Source organism: Oncorhynchus keta, unplaced genomic scaffold (assembly GCF_023373465.1).
Source record: "Oncorhynchus keta strain PuntledgeMale-10-30-2019 unplaced genomic scaffold, Oket_V2 Un_contig_28383_pilon_pilon, whole genome shotgun sequence".
Classification (NCBI taxonomy): domain Eukaryota; kingdom Metazoa; phylum Chordata; class Actinopteri; order Salmoniformes; family Salmonidae; genus Oncorhynchus; species Oncorhynchus keta.
In genome coordinates, this window is record NW_026286009.1 from 36,270 (window position 1) to 49,513 (window position 13,244).

Genomic DNA, 13,244 nt, shown 5'->3' on the forward strand with positions numbered 1-13,244 from the left:
ACAAAGAAAATGTCTCAGTAGAATAGAATAAACATTGTAGCTTAAGTATAACACAGGAAGACACTTTATAGTCCGATATTTACATGTGTTCTGGGGCAAAAGGGGGGCAAGTGGTTCAATTGTGCACTATTTACCAATCATAATAAGAGTCTGGTAGCAGCAGTGTGTGTGTGTGTGTGTGTGTGTGTGTGTGTTAAGGTGCGGGGAAACATTGCAGGTGGTCAGTCCAGTTCAAGTGTTAAGCAGTCTGATGGCTTGTAGATAGAAACTGTCTCTGAGCCTGTTGGTATCAGACCTCATGCTCCGATACCGTCAGCCTGACGGTAAGGGTGTGAACAGCTCGTGACTGGGGTGTGTGGGGTCCTTGATGCTGGGGGACTTCCTCAGGCACCGTGTAGTCCGTATAGATATTAATACATTTAAACTAAACTGCTTTGAAGTCATTGTAAATCTTAATACATTTAAACGAAAAAACTACTGGTTTGCTTAACATACAAGTGTTGTATGCATTTTTAACTGTCAAGTACAAGGACCATCTAATTTTGAAAATATCTGAGATGTTGTAATGGCTCAACTTGCTCACCGGGGGGCAGCACTGGGGCAGTTTGAATGTTACAACAGCGTATTGGACATCCTCATCCTCTTTCTGGGTTTGAGGCAGTTGGACAGTGGAGTACAGAGGCACTTCCTGGTTATTGGAGCCAGAGAAGTGGATGCTGGTGTAGTGAACGTCATCCTGGTTGTCTGTCTGCTCTCTGTACTGAAGTAGGGGTCATGGCCATGCCCGATATGTTGTCATTCATGGGACTAGAGTTTCCCTGATGGACAGAGGACAGACAAGATAAGCAGACCTGGGGACTATTACATTGGTTCTATTGTGCCAGGCAAGATTAATCAAGCAGTGAAAGAACTCTGAAAATAAAACAAGTACTGTTTGACCTGAACTCACCTGTCTATTGTCTACTGTGTCCCTTGTGTCAGAGATGGGTTTGGAGGCCTTCTTCCTGGTTTACATTAATTCATTAATGGAATTGATGGATGAATGAATGAACATGATAAAGTGAAAGGAAAATCTTACCAAGATTCTCACCTGAACCACATGAGTCCAGAGAGACAGAGGATGGGAACCAGAACAACAACTATGATTCCTTCAGCTGCAGTCATAAGTGAGGTTTGTTTCACTAAACAAAAATGTGGAGGAAATTAGTACATAGATGTTCTAATACTTAAAACAAGAAAACATAATATTGCTGTAAGCCAATAAATACTATGCTTAAAATGTTTCTCAATGAGCTTTACATGTAGTGACTATGGGCAAATAATGAGCATGAAATGTGTATTTTTATGTAAAGGCAGACCATTGAAGATGAAACTTTACCTGTTATAATAATCTGATCTGTAGAGTTCTTAGATGTCATTTTATTCCAGGCCTCACAGTGGTAATGTCCACTTTCTTCAGACCTGAAATTGGTGATGTTGTAGATCTGTTCGAATCCATTTATTAAAGTCTCATTTTGAAAGTACCAGGTGTATTTGTCCACAGGTGGGTTGGCATCACTGCTGCAGGTCAGAGTCACTGAACTGCCCTCCACTATTTCACCAGAGGGACTGACTGACACTGAGGTGTTCTTTGGAGGATCTGGTGTTGAGGATGAAAGAAGGGTTTTATTTGTCTTATTTTAGCACGGAAGTTGACTGAGAACACATTCTCTTGTATAGCAACAACCTGGGGAGTAGTTACAGGGGAGATATATGAGTCAATTGGAAGCTGGAGATTAGGTGGACATGGTATGAGGGCCAGAATGGGAATTGAGACAGGACGCTGGGGTTAACACCCCTACTCTTACAATAAGTGCCATTAGATCTTTAATGACCACAGAGAGTCAGGACACCCATTTATCTTCCATCCGACAGACACCACCTTACACAGGGCAATGTCCCCAATCACGGCATTGGGATATTTTTTTGAGACCAGAGGGAGAAGTCCCTCCTACTGGCACTCAACACCACTTCCAACTGCATCTGGTCTCCCATCCAGGGACGACCCTGTTTAGCTTCAGAAGCAAGCCAGCAGTGGGATGCAGGGTGGTATGCTGCTGGTAAAATGGTAAGAAGAGTGTAACCAGCATCACTCTGCTGCTTCCTTCCTCACAAGCTCGCAAGGAGATTAGATCTCAGATTCTCTGTCTTGCAAACACATGTGACATCCCTCTTAAAATATTAACTATCTGTCACCAAAAAGCATGATGCAGTTTGGGGGTATTTCCAGTTCAGGGGGGAGTTTAAAGAGCACACACAGTACAATGAAGTTTAAACTGTCATTTTTTACAAATACTTACAAATGACAGTCAGAGTCTCTTCAGGAGTGTAGAGATTATTGTGGCCTTTTACAGCACAGGAGTATCTGCCTGCATCTTCACTGCTGACTGGGTCTAGGATCAGGGAGTTATCTAGAGTCTTTGAGTTGGTGAGATGTTGTCCGTTCTTGTACCAGATGTAGGTGGGTTTGGGGTTCTCAGTCAGAGTACAGGTGGTGCTACAGGTCAGTGTCAGATTCCCTTTCTCTGTGGCAGGAGTCACCTTCACCTGCAGACCTGAAATTAGGTGTCGATGCATCACTTTGTCAATACTCTGTGCCATAGACCAAGACTCCACATCTTAAACTGTTTGTGTAATATTACCTGTATTAGTAGTTGTACTAGTAAAATATATTATATATTACCTGTATTAGTAGTTGTAATCGTAGATATTATATATTACCTGTATTAGTAGTTGTACTAGTAAAACTAGTAGATATTATATATTACCTGTATTAGTAGTTGTACTAGTAAAACTAGTAGATATTATATATTACCTGTATTAGTAGTTGTACTAGTAAAACTAGTAGATATTATATATTACCCGTGTTAGTAGTTGTAGTAGTTGAAATAATATATTACCTGTGACAGTCAGAGTTGTTACAGGGAAGCTGTACCCCCATTCTGTGTGCTGTGTTTTAAATCTGAACTTGTACTCAGCTGAATCGTTCTCTCTTAGGTCTGTGATTTTCAGGGTGCAGTCCTTCTCTTGAATCGCAAGGTATTTTGGGGGGGTCTTAAGGTACTCAGCACGATCCAAGTTCAGGACGTTTAGCACTTCATCGCGTTTCTCTTGGATATACCAGTTTGCTATTAAAACGTTGTGAATATTTGGGTGTCTATATGTGCAGGGCAGTTCCACTGTTGAGCCCTTCAAAGCACAGATACTATGATGGGTGTAAGTCACGTTGAAACAGTAATGACCGAAAACACCTAAAACAATTGGATACAATAGTTTCATGGTACTGTAAATAAGCACTGACTAAAGTTATCTGTCGTGGTATCCTTGCATTGGGTCATCTTAGATTTAAAAAAATGTACTGTAGATGAATCCACACTCACACACTGCAGGAGAGAGGAGATCCTCAAAGCCTTTTACAGCACAGGAGTAGCTGGCTGAATGATAACTGGTAGCTGACAATGTGGACTTGGATGACGATGATAGACGTTGTCCGTTCATGTACCAGATGTAGGTGGGGTTATCAGTCAGAGTACAGGTGGTGTTACAGGTTACTGTCACCTTCTGTCCCCACACTGCATTGGTGGGAGACACCATCACTTGGATTTTCTGTCCACACTGTGTTGCCGTAGTTTCTGAGTTGAGTGTGAATGGAAACCATAGAGAAGTGTCAGAGAGGTGTGAGAGACAACTACTAAAGTGACATGGAGACGCCTAACAGACGATTCCACTGAACACACCAGAATAACATGAAGTAGCATCTTGGATTGTATGTTGATTGAACAATAAAGAAAGAGGGTAAGAAATGAATGAGCCCATACCTGCCACAGACCAGAGAAAGACCACCAACACACTTCCTGCTGTTCTCAAGGACATTGTTGCATCTCCCACCCTGCAGTCTTAGAAACATAAAGGTCCCACCAGCTGCACTAAAACCTGGTGTTTCCATTATACTGTACCACAGCACTCTACTGGTAATGTACTGTACCACAGCACTCTACTGGTAATGTACTGTACCACAGCACTCTACTGGTAATGTACTGTACCACAGCACTCTACTGGCAATGTACTGTACCACAGCACTCTACTGGCAATGTACTGTACCACAGCACTCTACTGGTAATGTACTGTACCACAGCACTCTACTAATGTACTGTACCACAGCACTCTACTGGCAATGTACTGTACCACAGCACTCTACTGGCAATGTACTGTACCACAGCACTCTACTGGCAATGTACTGTACCACAGCACTCTACTGGCAAATGTACTGTACCACAGCACTCTACTGGTAATGTACTGTACCACAGCACTCTACTGGCAATGTACTGTACCACAGCACTCTACTGGCAATGTACTGTACCACAGCACTCTACTGGCAATGTACTGTACCACAGCACTCTACTGGCAATGTACTGTACCACAGCACTCAATGTACTGGCAATGTACTGTACCACAGCACTCTACTGGCAATGTACTGTACCACAGCACTCTACTGGCAATGTACTGTACCACAGCACTCTACTGGCAATGTACTGTACCACAGCACTCTACTGGCAATGTACTGTACCACAGCACTCTACTGGCAATGTACTGTACCACAGCACTCTACTGGCAATGTACTGTACCACAGCACTCTACTGGCAATGTACTGTACCACAGCACTCTACTGTACCACAGCACTCTACTGGCAATGTACTGTACCACAGCACTCTACTGGCAATGTACTGTACCACAGCACTCTACTGGCAATGTACTGTACCACAGCACTCTACTGGTAATGTACTGTACCACAGCACTCTACTGGCAATGTACTGTACCACAGCACTCTACTGGCAATGTACTACCACAGCACTCTACTGGCAATGTACTGTACCACAGCACTCTACTGGCAATGTACTGTACCACAGCACTCTACTGGCAATGTACTGTACCACAGCACTCTACTGGCAATGTACTGTACCACAGCACTCTACTGGCAATGTACTGTACCACAGCACTCTACTGGCAATGTACTGTACCACAGCACTCTACTGGCAATGTACTGTACCACAGCACTCTACTGGCAATGTACTGTACCACAGCACTCTACTGGCAATGTACTGTACCACAGCACTCTACTGGCAATGTACTGTACCACAGCACTCTACTGGCAATGTACTGTACCACAGCACTCTACTGGTAATGTACTGTACCACAGCACTCTACTGGTAATGTACTGTACCACAGCACTCTACTGGTAATGTACTGTACCACAGCACTCTACTGGTAATGTACTGTACCACAGCACTCTACTGGTAATGTACTGTACCACAGCACTCTACTGGTAATGTACTGTACCACAGCACTCTACTGGCAATGTACTGTACCACAGCACTCTACTGGCAATGTACTGTACCACAGCACTCTACTGGCAATGTACTGTACCACAGCACTCTACTGGTACCACAGCACTCTACTGTACTGTACCACAGCACTCTACTGGCAATGTACTGTACCACAGCACTCTACTGGCAATGTACTGTACCACAGCACTCTACTGGCAATGTACTGTACCACAGCACTCTACTGGCAATGTACTGTACCACAGCACTCTACTGGCATACTAATGTACTGTACCACAGCAGCCATCACTCTATGGTGACAGCTGGCAAACCATGTCTGTACCACAGCATCTGGCAATGTACTGTACCACAGCACTCTACTGGTAATGTACTGTACCACAGCACTCTACTGGCAATGTACTGTACCACAGCACTCTACTGGCAATGTACTGTACCACAGCACTCTACTGGCATCTCAACACAACAGCCATCAATGTGACTCAAACCATCTCTCATCCTGCAATCTTTGCAACTAACTATAGCTGGTGAATAAATACTCCTTATACATCAAATGGTGAAAGGAATTCTATCAAATCTGTACATTATAGGAACACCTGTAATTACAAAAGTACAATGGTTCATGTTTTGCTTTAGCTTGATTTGATTTAGAATCAGTGCTAGAGACTTTAAGTGTATGAAGAGATCAACTTTACAGAAGTCAGATGTCTGTGTGTTTAAACTATACTTTCAGTTCCTGTTGATACTGTGTTCCAGTCTTACTTCTGCTGGCACCTGATAGCAATAGGAGGAAGAGGGATTGGTAACTAACTGCAAATAACAATAAGCTGAACTCCGCCTAGCAGAGACATCTTTGTATTAGCAACTATTAATTATGAGCTTATGGTGTTAAAGTGAAGGGACATCACCCTGGGCGGTGTGATTCTTAGTAGGGGATAAAAAGGGAAAACACCATCTTTTGAACTGAGTGTGTTACTTGCAAATTACTGTAAGTGTAAACTCCGTCTTGCAATCCTTAATGAACAAACTAATCTCTGATCAAAGAGGTTTCCTGTGGTCTCTTGTATAACATAGGGCAGAATTCCCTTACAGAGGTGAACAATCCCTTATTGCAGTGTTTCCCAACCCTGGTCCTCCACCTGATTCAACTACTGGGGGTGTTGGAGGACCAAGGGTGGGACCAGGGCTCCCAATGTCATACATTTGAATTGTAACTGGTCAATGCACACCTGATTCAACTGTTGGGGGTGTTTGAGGTGTTTGACCCTACTGTTGGGGGGTGGAGGACCAGGGTGAGGTGTTTGTCCAGGGATGTCTACTGTTGGGGGTGTTGGAGGGTGAGGTGTTTGTCCAGGGCTATAATTAACATGTCTACTGTTGGGGGTGTTGGAGGACCAGGGTGAGGTGTTTGTCCAGGGCTATAATTAACATGTCTACTGTTGGGGGTGTTGGAGGACCAGGGTGAGGTGTTTGTCCAGGGCTATAATTAACATGTCTACTGTTGGGGGTGTTGGAGGACCAGGGTGAGGTGTTTGTCCAGGGCTATAATTAACATGTCTACTGTTGGGGGTGTTGGAGGACCAGGGTGAGGAAACACTGACTTATTGAATAGATCTGTCAGTAGCACTGTTTACACTGTATACATGATTCATTTATAGCTTCAGATGTGTAATATTCTCATAATCCTGATTATAGTACTGATACCTGGGGCCCTATCATTATCAAACACAATACTACAAGATATACAAGTCAAGTGTACTTAGAGTGAAGAGGGGGGGGGGTGTCTTGCGCCGTAAGTCAACTTATTAGCAGTGAATAGAAACAGGAAGTGCGAGTTCTGTGGTTGACATATGTTTGAAACAGTCAGGACAAAAGTGGCTGGTACAGAACTTCCTCTATAAGTCATTAGCCTGCATGACGCAGTCTACTTATTACTATTATAATAAGACATGGCATTTACAGAGTGCTTTTCAAAGACCTAAAGACACTTGATGCAACATGACTAATGATGTCACATGGGCCTATAGATCTGTGCCCCAGTTAACTGAGTAGATGACTATATATTATATATATATATATATGATAATGCTAATTACTGAATGCAATTAAGTGGTATCAGGCATTTCATTAATTGGCTCCATTTTAGAACCACTATCGTTTTCACTATATATTTTACCTCTTGGTGATGTCATTCGGAGACATAATGTTAAACTTTTACTGCTATGCGGACGACACACAGCTGTACATGTCGATGAAACATGGTGACGCCCCAAAATTGCCCTCCCTGGAAGCCTGTGTTTCAGACATAAGGAAGTGGATGGCGGCATATTTTCTATTTTCAAATTCAGACAAAACAGAGATGCTAGTTCTAGGTCCTAAGAAACAAATATATCTGCTGTTTGACCTGACAATTAATCTCAATGGTTATACATTAATTTCAAATAAAGCTGAAGGATCACTGATTTCTCTTTGACAAAACATTTTCAAGAGCAGTTTTTCCATCTTGGTGTAATATTTGTGTTGTGGGGCGGCAGCGTAGCCTAGTGGTTAGAGCGTTGGACTAGTAACCGGAAGGACTAGTAACCGGAAGGTTGCGAGTTCAAACCCCTGAGCTGACAAGGTACAAATCTGTCGTTCTGCCCCTGAACAGGCAGTTAACCCACTGTTCCCAGGCCGTCATTGAAAATAAGAATATGTTCTTAACTGACTTGGTAAAATTAAAAAAATTAAAATGACCAGGCAGGAGACGGGAGTACAGTTAGTTGTCGTTTAGTCAAAAACCCCTCGAGCTCTACAGTTCCCGGCATTCCAGTGCGCATGTGCATTTCCTATTACGTGTAGAAACGTAACACTGCAGTAATGCATTACTGCTTAGTAACAGCACAGTAACTAATATAAACAGATGTAGATCCCAGATACTACACTTGGTAACATCTAAAATATCTGAAACCTTTTCTCCAAAAATGATGCAGAAAAGCTTATCCATGCTTTTGCACATCAAGATTAGACTTCTGCAATGCTCTACTCTCCAGCGACTCGGATAAATAACTAAATAAACTTCAGCTAGGGATAAATACGGCTACTAGAATCTTGACTAGAACCATAAAATGTTGCTCCAGTGCTAGCCTCTCTACACTGGCTTCCTGTTAAGGTTTTACTGCTAACCTACAAAGCATTACATGTACTTGCTCCTACCTATCCCTCTGATATGGTCCTGCCGTATATACCTGCATGTACGCAATGGTCACAACATGCAGGTCGCCTTACTTTTCCTAGAATTTCTAACCTGGAGGCAGGGCTTTCTCCTACAGAGAAACATTTTCATGGAATGGTCTGTCAATCCATGTGATACACGCAGACTTGTAGCCTTTTCCTGCAGTCAAATGACCTAGTGGCCTCATGGGTGGAATGATATTAATATTTTTCATAATTAATAGACATATTTTTTGTAATGTAATGTATATAAAGTGTAATATTGGGATGGAAAATCAAAATGGAATCAATTTAAACTCTGTAGCTGACATGGTACAGGTGTCTTCTTTTTAGTAAGCCCATAACCATGTGTTTGAGGTAGTAGATTTGTTTGGCTACCAAGAAACACTCTGTGTGACCCTGATTTAGCCCACTGCAGTAAAAGGTTAAGTCTGTACTGAAGACTCATCTCTTCAGTTGGTCCTATGATTGAGTGTCCCAGGGGTGCGAAGGTGAACGGCAAGGCACTGGAGTGACGAACCACCCTTGCTGTCTCTGCCTGACTCCCTCTCTCCATTTGGGATTCTCTGCCTCTGACCCTATTGCGGGGGCTGAATCACTGGCTTGCTAGTGCTCTCCCATGCCTTCCTTAGGAGAGGTGCATCACACCGTGCCAGGCTTTTTTCGCTTTGCTCTAATTGAGTGAGTTGAGTCACTGACATGATCTTCCTGTCTGGTTCTGCTGTATTTGGGCTTGTGCAGTGGAGGAGATCTTCATGGGCTATACTCCACCTTGTCTCAAGGTAGTTAGTTGGTGGTCTGTTGATATCCCTTTGATGGTGTGGAGGATGTGCTTTGGCAAAGTAGGTGGGGTTGTATCCTGACTGGTTGGCCCTGTCCGGGAGTATCGTCGGACGGGGCCACAGTGTCCCCTGCCCCCCCTGTCTCAGTCTCCAGTAATAGTCTATGTGCCGGAGGGCTAGGGTCAGTCAATTCCCCTGTCTTATCTGGTCTGTCTTATCTGGTATCCTGGAACTCTGACCTGTTCACTGGACGTGCTACCTTGCTTCCTGCTGCTGCTGTTTGACTGCTGTTTCTTTTTCTCTTTTTCTCTCTCTCTCTCCCTTCCCCCCTCTCTCCCTCTCCCCTTTTCTCTCTCTCTCTCCCTTCATCTCCCTCTGTCTCCCCCCCCCCTCTCTCTTTTTCTCTCCCTCGCTCCCTCTGACATGAGTTGCTGACCTGTTGCACCCTCTATAACCACTGTGATTATTATTTGACCCTGCTGGTCATATTTGAACATTTTGAAAAACAATCTGCCCTTAACGGCCACGTACTCTTCTAATCTCCACTGAGCCAGAAGAGGACTGGCAACACCTCAGGGCTTGATTGTTTGATTGCTTCTGGGCCAGCTATGGTATAAATAAATATGTGGAAATAGTTATGAATCGTTTAAAAAATGCGTCATAAAACAATCCCCGAGCTGACAAGGTAAACATCTGTCATTCTGCCCCTGAACAAGGAAGTTAACCCACTGTTACAATGAACCCACTGCATCAATGAATTTAGATGAGTTCCAGGTGCTGTCTGTGTGTGGGGTGGGGTTTTGTGTTTAGATGTCTGTTGTTTCCCGGTGTCCAGAGATCCCTCTTATCCATGTACAGGTTGGCTCTGGAAGAGAGGGGAGAGTGTGACCTTATCTAAATTCAGTGGAACTTTGTAAGTGTTCCCATCTCCCTCCAGATCCTCTCTGTCTTCCTGAGCACACCTTCCTCAACTATACACTTCTGTAATTATTGGAACACTAAGATACACTAATATTTTAATTGGACAGCTTGTTGTATGAGCGACAGCGCCGAAGATGGTTTTGTTTGTGTGAAGCACTCCATTGGTTAATGATTTATGGCTGCTATATATTGTTGCTTAGATACAAAAGATAAACAGAAGCTGTCAATTGCAGCATCTCACTGTGTCATTTCCATGCCCCACCCCTGATGAAAAGAACCTGTGTTTAGTTGTATTTAGTCATTTATTGAGGACCTCACCTCATTAAACAAGGTGGCATAGCAGCTACAACCTTCAACCTGTTGAACTGGTATCATTTGTTTGGCCCTTAACAGTTAAAGAGGAAATCTGTGTCTGAAATGTCACCTGACAGTATGTAGGGAATAGGATGCCATTTCAGACACAGACTATGTGTAGGTTTAGTGTGGTGTATGGATGGGATGTTTAAATCACTGTGATTTATAGTACATTTACTATGAATAAAGTTGGTTATATTGTGTTATTTAAAGCTGGAATCCTTAATGCTGAAACTCCCCGTTTGAGATATTACAACAAGGAAGTTGCTGTAAAAAAAAAAGATCCCCCCTCTATGATTGGATTGAATCCCTCCCAATGTCTATTGAGCAGCACTGGGGCTGTTGAATTTCACAGTAGTGTACTGGAAATCCTCGTCCTGTTTCTGGGGGTGAGACGGTGGGACGGTGGAGTCAAGAGGCACTTCCTGGTTTCTGTGTTGGATGCTGGCGTAGGTAATGTCATCCTGCTCGTCTGTGATCGCTCTCTGTGCTGCAATAGGGGACAAGTTCATGCCTGAGATGTTGTCATACACTGGATTAGAGTCTCTCTGATGGGGAGAGAAGACAGACAACATGAGGGGTGAAAGATAATACCACAGTCATTGAGTCCATCTAAATACAGATCACTGTAGCTCTTAGTCAACTGATTCCAGAAGACTCACCTGTCCGTTCTCTGCTGTGTCTCTTCCGTCTCTTGTGTCAGAGGTGGAATTGGAGGCCTTCTTCCTGTTTTGTGAATGAATGAATCAATTAATACATCAATCAACAATCAATCAAGCAATATAAATGATTTTGATCATTATAAAATATAATTTGAAAAAGGATAAATTCATCTCACTCAACTGAACCCAAAGACACAGAGTATTAGAATCAGAACAACAACTATGATTCCTACAACATCATTCTTCAAAGACTAACGTAACAGGCAATTCTCGTAGTCTTCAACAGCACAGGAGTAGCTGCCTGTATCCTCACTGCTGACTGGGTCTAGGATCAGGAAGTTATCTTGGGTTGATGAGAAGTTGTCTGTTCTTGTACCAGATGTAGGTGGGGTTGTCAGTTAGAGTACAGGTGGTGCTACAGGTCAGTGTCACCTTCTCTTCCTCTGTGCCAGGAGTCTCCTTCACCTGCAGGTCTGAAAAGGGGTAAATGGAAGACAAAATAACACAATCATCATTATTTCCACCAATGAGATAATGACTTAGACTAGATTATATAATACTGTAAGGACAGTATTACCTGTGACAGAGTTATTCCAGGGAAGCTGTTTTCCCATTTTACCTCCGTTGTTGTAAATCTAAACTTATATTCAGCAGAGTCACTCTCTCTCAGGTCTGTGATTCTCAGGGTGGAGTCTTTGTCTGTAGTTGGATGGTACTTAACACGACCTGCATACTCTGGGTCCTGGATTAGATCTGTAGTAACTCCAGACTCCCATTTGTTGAACCAGGATACTTCTGTGACGTTATGCCAGCTGGGATGTCTATACGTGCAGGTAATGTCCACTGTTGACCCCTTCAAGGCACAGATACTCCTCTTGGTGTGAGTCACATTCAAACAGCTCTGACCATGAACACCTGAAAGTAAATGTATCTTATCAATTCCTCAAACGATAATGAGACTATTTTCAAGTGTTTTAGATGTATAGGACTGGTTAATTTAAAATGAATAAAATATATAGACACACACAGTGCATTCAGAAAGTATTCAGAACCCTGGACTTTTTCATGTTGTTACATTACAGTCTTATTCTAAAATTAATTTAAAAAATGTCAATTCTAAAACGATATAACAAGATAACATACCATCAGCCATTTTCTACCTTTTCTATTATACTGTATAGTTCCTACTAGTGTTACTATCCAAGAGTGCACCGATTTGTCTGTTTTCCCCACATGTTCTACTATTGGTCCACAGGCCTTAATGATTGATACTTATGATGATTATTATAGGTGAGTTCAGACTCACACAATGTAGGAGTGAGAAAATCCTCATGTTCTTTTACAGCACAGGAGTAACTGTCTGTAGAGTAACACCCGACCACTAGAGTATTACAGGAGTATTGTTGGGAAGTAGGGTCATGGAGATGTTGTCCGTTGTTGTACCAGATGTAGGTGAGGTTGGGGTTGTCAGTCAGAAGACAGGTGGTGCTACAGGTCAGTGTTCTCTTCTTTTCCTCTGTGGAGGAAGACACCTTCACCTGCAGCTCTGAATGATTCTAATGAATTATTAGAATTAGATATTATATATTACCTGTGTCAGTCAGAGTTGTTACAGGGAAGCTGTACCCTCATTCTGCATACTGTGTTTTAAATCTGAACTTGTACTTTCTATGTAGCTGAAAATCTCTCAGGTCTGTGATTCTCAGGGTGCAGTCTTTCTCTTTAGTCCCAAGGTACTCAGCACAACCTGCATACTCTGGACCGAGATCAGGATTTTAGGCACCTCATTACATTTCTCTTGGATATACCATTTACATTTAAGTCATTTAGCAGACGCTCTTATCCAGAGCGACTTACAAATTGGGTTCTGAGACTACATGATAACTTGGATATTGTATCTTCTGTATCTGTATCTTCTTCAACTAACACTTCTG

At 42.8% G+C, this 13,244-nt stretch overlaps 1 long non-coding RNA gene across 1 annotated transcript; it reads right to left on the reverse strand.

Moving 5' to 3' along the window:
• Positions 1-10,453: 10,453 nt before the first annotated feature.
• LOC127923112 (uncharacterized) lies at positions 10,454-13,204 on the reverse strand. Its single transcript, XR_008113392.1, has 3 exons — positions 11,888-13,204; positions 11,311-11,783; positions 10,454-11,196 (listed from the first exon to the last, which is right to left on the reverse strand). It is a non-coding gene; the product is annotated as an uncharacterized LOC127923112 (long non-coding RNA).
• Positions 13,205-13,244: the final 40 nt, after the last annotated feature.